The sequence below is a fragment of the Kryptolebias marmoratus genome, linkage group LG14 (genome assembly GCF_001649575.2).
Source record: "Kryptolebias marmoratus isolate JLee-2015 linkage group LG14, ASM164957v2, whole genome shotgun sequence".
In the NCBI taxonomy this organism is placed as follows: Eukaryota; Metazoa; Chordata; class Actinopteri; order Cyprinodontiformes; family Rivulidae; genus Kryptolebias; species Kryptolebias marmoratus.
In genome coordinates, this window is record NC_051443.1 from 25,326,481 (window position 1) to 25,332,425 (window position 5,945).

Below are 5,945 nucleotides of genomic sequence, written 5' to 3' on the forward strand. Positions count from 1 at the left end.
GCTGCAGCTGTGGAGGAAACTGGTTTGCTGAAATCTTTGTGGGCAAATGTGAAGCATTAGCGGCCATTTTGGCTTCGGTCGCTGCTCCTGCACGCTCCTGGCATTCTGATGTTAACAGGAAGTGACGTCACGTGTCTTCTTCCTGAGTTATTTGGTCTTATTTTGTATTCCACGCTACACAAACCCACAAAGAAGAGACTAGACCGCAGAAACTGTGGCAAATCACTTTAGAAACATTAAATATTGAGTTAAAGTTGCGGGAAAGTTGCGATTTCGAGGGGTTTGCTTGATTTTGCGTTAATAGTTGCGATCGCAACATCGAGAAATCCTGGAGGGTCTGTGTGGTGAAGAATGCAGAGGAGGATTCTGGGATACGCGGCTGAAACGGACCATCACATTATCGCCTCCTACAGGAGCGTAAAAGTGTGCACTGAAGGTCCCCAATCCCAGTTCTGGTCCTGCAAGGTTCAGATCTTTGAGGTGGCACAGTGGAGCAGTGGTTACAGCTGCCACCTCCCAACAAGAAGGCTACAGGTTCAAGTTTACATGATCTCCCTGAGCTCACCTGGGTTTCCTCCCACAGACCAGAAACATGCTGGTTCGGTTCATTGGCGACTCTAAAACTGTCCCAAGCTGTGAGTGACAGGGTGAATGGTTGTCTCCATGTGTCCCTGTGATGGACCTGTGACCTGCGACCTGTCCAAGGTGTCCCCAGTGTCTCCCGCAGTGACGGTTGGTGACACCAGCTCCCCTCGACCCGAAAAGGAGAAGCCGGTAAAGGATGGATTCAAACGGCTGAATAATCTCCTCAGACGAGCGTCCGGTTCTGCAGAAACCCGTCAGTTTAAACCGGGTTCCGCGGGTCAAACGCTTTGATCCCGTTGACCCAAAACCCCCCAAAACTGTAGGAATTAAAGGCCTAGCATTCCTTGGAGTGCATATCGCCCGCTGGTGGCCGAATCTTGAGATGTGTGGATGATTCCGTTTCCAAAGCACTGATTTTTAACTCTGACTGACTTGGAGCTACTTTTTGTCTTCTGTAAGATCAGTGGGCTGTGGCGGCCATCTTAAATGGTGGTTAATCCCAAACGTTAACCAGCTGTACTGGAGCGTCCAACGATTTATCCAAGATTCCCGTTAAGATCCGTCCGCTGGTTCGCTAAAAGACAACAACGCCAATTATTTCCAGTGAAAACATCACCGTGGATTGTCTTCAAAGGACGTGTTCATCATTTTTATCCAGTCTTTATTTAACCAGATAAAGAAGGGTGACCAGGCCGGCGAGTCTCAGCGACTACCACACCAAATTTGAGGTCTGTGTCTGTAAATCTGACAGCTTTAAAGCCGTGTTTGTTCCCCATTTTGCTGATTAAACTCGATTAGTTCCAAAAGTTGCCCGGCTGTCGATGGTTGTCCAACGATGAGTCGACATAAAGACGAAACATCATCGCCCGGAGGACGAAACCCGGATGAGAAAGGCTCCAGTGGCTTTTGGAGACATGGAAACCGAGCCGAGTCCTGCAGCTGGTTGTTTGATGAGGACCTGGAGACCAGAACCAACCGGACCCAGGTCTGAGAGCTGCACAGCTGAGACTCTTCATGTTTTTCTGGTTTGTAGCGACAGGAAACGCCAACGTTTTGCTCCGCATGTCGTTTTTTTCATTACCGTGCTCTTATTGACGGGTGCAGCCGAGCTTCTGCGACCGAAGTGGTTCTGTTCTTTTTATGGAGCCTCGGCGCGCACCGCAGCTCCGAATAAAGCCACGCTTCCACTCGCGGACCACAAAGGGCCGAGCTCAGGGCCAGGCGGAGCTGGGCCGTCTCTCCAGCTGTCACTCCGTTTTTCTTCCTCGCAGGTGCGAACAAATCAGAAATCCCTGATTTCGGCTGATCCTCGTCGCCACCCCCCTGCAGAAACTCTCTTCCTCGCCGTCTCCCAGAATATTTCTTAACTTTCCCCTCTTTTCCTGTTTTTTCTGTTTGCTGACTCGACACCTCTGCCATCCTTTTAAACCTCCACACACACACACACACACACACACACACACACACACACACACACACAACCCTTCATTGCATTTAGACACAATAGTTATATTCAAATGTGCTCCCTCATGGCTGCGGAGCGGCGTCCAGTCAGCACAAGCTGCAGTCGAACACAGCAACCTACATTTCCAGGTTAATAAATCAAACGCGGGTAAAAATAAACAACTTTTATTTATTTTGTTGTTGTTGTTGTAGGTTATTTTTAGCTTTTGTTTTGAGGTTGGTGTCAGACCTGCAGGAAACCCTTTGGCTTTGAGTTAAAGACGACTCTCAGCTACCGCCACACCAAACTTCAGCTCCAAATCTGTAAAAATGACCGAGTTTGTCTTCGAGAAGGTCTGCTGGCTGTGGCAGCCATCTTGAATCGGGTTGCAGACATTTTATTTTTGTTTGTTTCCGGACTCCTGCTGGATTTTGGCCCAAATGTTGCTGGTAGTTTGTTCAGTGTGTTTTATTGTCTTTGCAGTCGCAGCCCGGTGAGATGCTACCGTTGGTCCGTTTGTCTGAAGTGAACTCTCTGAACTGCGTCTGTTGCTCCCTGGGAACTTTTTATTTTTTTGATGATTTTACAGACATTTCTTCCACCTTTTCTGGTTGTTATAGGAGAGAATCAACCAAAGCGTGGAGACGTGTTCACAGAGAAAACTGAAGGAAATGACCTGAACCTCACCTCCTCCTCCTCCTCCTCTTCGCTCCCACAAACATTTCTTATTTACAACAGATCCTTCCTGGAGACACCTGTGTAAACCTCTGCCACCATCTGCAACAAACCGACCGCGGATGAAGAGAAGCTCGGTTCTTCCTCGGGTTATTTTAGCTGTTAATAATCGTCACCTTCACCTGGTGAACAGGTGTTCAGCCTCTCTGCGGTCAGGTGTGTGTGTGTGGGGGGGATAAGATGAAGATTTCATTACTCTGCCAATAAAGTCAGTCATTAAAGGTGCAGCAGAAACAGAAACGTTTCCTTTGGTCAAGTTTTGGTCGTTGCTAAAATGTCCGGGCTTCTTTCCTGGACCTGTTGTCTCCATAACCTGATCATGGATGGATGGTTGGATGGATGGATGTTGGATGGATGTTTGGTTGGATGATAGATGCATGGTTGGATGGATGGATGGATGGTTAGTTAGATGGATGGTTGGATGGTTGGTTGGATGGATAGATGCCTGGAGGTTGGATGGTTGGTTGGATGCATGGTTGGACGGTTGGTTGGATTTATGGTTGGTTGGATGGTTGTTGTTGCTTCATGACTTCCGGGTCGGACTGTCGACTCGTCGGTCCGGTTAGTCCAGCTCGACTCTACAGCAGGCGGGATATTAACTTCTCATCAAACGGGAACGTCTGGGAACATCTGGGAACGTCAGGAACGTGGACGGTCTCTCCGTTGAAGCTCTGAACCGTCCAGTTGTGGTGTTTTTCCCAGCGTTCCTCCAGCTGTGCGATGATTACACAACCGTCTCGGACCGCAGAGGGGCTGCATGTTTGGAGGAGGAGTGTGCGTGTGTTTCCACGTGTGCCGAGTGTTTGCACAGCTTTCCTGCAGGGCCGGGTTTCTCCCACTGACTCAGCCCAAGGATTTCTGCTCAGACTGGATCCTTCAGAACACGACGGAACCAAAGTTCCTCCGGTTCTCCCAGCTGGTTGGGAAGAAAGCCGACGTTAGGGTTGGTGTTCGGACAGGAGGGGAAAATTATCTACTTTGACGCAGTTGTTCGCGTTACATTATCGCCCGCAAACATCTCGTGAACCACTGGATGGATTTAAAGGAAAATCTCAAAGTAATCACAGTGATTCAAGATGGCTGCCACAGCTAATCAACCTGAGAAAACACAAACATGAGCTCCGTCCGTGAAACTGTGGTAGTAGCTGAGAGTCATTCCTACACGCGACGTGCATTCATCTTCTGTTTGACTACCGCCGGGTTTGTTACTTGTAGCTTTCAGCTAGCGTTTAGCTAGCATTTAGCTGGTTTTCACCTCTTTCAGCGCTCGGCGCTCTCTCTGCAGCTTCGGTTTCTTTTCGTTGATCAGAAGTTCTTCGTCCTTCTGAGGGAAACGAGTTTGTTCAGGTTTGTGTTGACGGGTCGGAGCAGAACGCTGGTTCTGGACCTGTGGTTCTGACCCGGATGTTTCTGTTGGATCAGAACTTTGTTCTCCTGCTCCGTTAAAATGTCACGTAACACTGAGAAAATGAGACGTTTGGAGACTAAAATCAGCCTGAAACTAGCTGAAGAAGGTGAAACTGAGCTGAAAGCTAAATGCTAGCTAGAGGCTGAAAGAAGCGACAAGCTAGCTAGAGGCTAAAAAGAGCAAAAGGCTAGCTAGAGGCTAAAAAGAGCAAAAGGCTAGCTAGAGGCTAAAAAGAGCAAAAGGCTAGCTAGGGGCTAAAAAGAGCAAAATGCTAGCTAGAGGCTAAAAGGCGTGAAAGGCTAGCTAGAGGCTAAAAGGCGTGAAAGGCTAGCTAGAGGCTAAAAGGAGCGACAGGCTAGCTAGAGGCTAAAAGGAGCGACAGGCTAGCTAGAGGCTAAAAAAAGCGACAGGCTAGCTAGAGGCTAAAAAGAACGAAAGGTTAGCTAGAGGCTGAATGGAACAAAATGCTACTGAGAAGCTAAAAGTAGCTAAAGGTTAAAAGGCAAAACACTAGCTAGAAGCTAAAAAGAACTAATTAAAAGGAGGGGTTTGCTACTTCACAAGCTAAAAGGAGCAAACAGCTAGCTAGAAGCTAAAAGGAGCTAAGTTTAAAAAAAGCAAACCCATATCTAGAAGATAAAGAGCTAAAGGACTAGCTAAAAGGAGGGTTTTTGCTCCTAAACGCTAATTGGTTCAAACTGCAAGCTAGAAGCTAAAAGCAGCAAAATGCTAGCTAGAAGCTAAACAGCAAGCTAAAAAGAGTGTTTTGCTCCTTTTTAAAAATTTTTTTTAGAAACTAAAAGGAGTAAACTTTAAGCTAGAGGCACCAAAAGGCTAGCCTAAAGTTCAAAGTAGCTGACCCGTAGCTGAAAGCTAAAAGTAGCTTAAGATGACAGCAGCTGAAGCAGAATTAGAGTTCATGTTGAGGGTGACTCTCAGCTACTACCGCGCCGAATTGTAGCTCGATATCTTTAAAACTGATCGAGATATAGCTATTTTTGCGTTTGTTGGTTTTGACTAGCTGTGGCGGCCATCTTGAATCGGGTCGGCTCTAAAAGTTAATCAGTTTTGCGCATGCGTCCAGTGATGATTCCCTGAGAGTTTCGTTAAAATCTGCCCATTTGTTCGTGAGATATTTTGCTAACAGACACAAAAAGTCTGTTCCTGCAGTTTATTACCGGAGTTTTCGACAAGAGTCTCGCGCGATCAGTTCGCCCTCAGAGCCGCAGCTGGGGGTCAGTCTCAGCTACTACCACACTGAGTTTCAGCTTGGTAGCTGTAAAAATGATCGAGCTATAAGCATTTCCGTGTCCGCCGAGTTCTGTTAGCTGTGGCGGCCATCTTGAACGTGGTCGAGTCCAGAAGTTAATCAGCCGTGGATCTGTTTCCGGTGATGGATTCCTGATTGTTTCGTGAAAATCCGCCCTCTGGTTCGTGAGATATTTTGCTAACAGACACGCGCCCCGAAGCGCAGCGGAGGTCGTGTATCTTTAAAACGAGCCGATAGAATTCACCTGTTTCTGCCTTAATTACACCGAAATAAATCAGCCAATCAGGGCGCAGCGCAGCCAATCAATCAATCAAAGCAACAAATCGATTTTTCTTTTTCTGCTTCCTGCAGACTTTTTTGCGCCTCGCGCAGCCCGAGCAGCAGTTCCGGTTCTCCTACAGACGGTGGCCGCACGAACCCGCGCCTCACAGCGAGCCGGGAGCCGCACGCGCTCCGTCCCGCGCGCCTCCTCCTCCTCCTCCTCCTCCTCCTCCTCCCCCTCC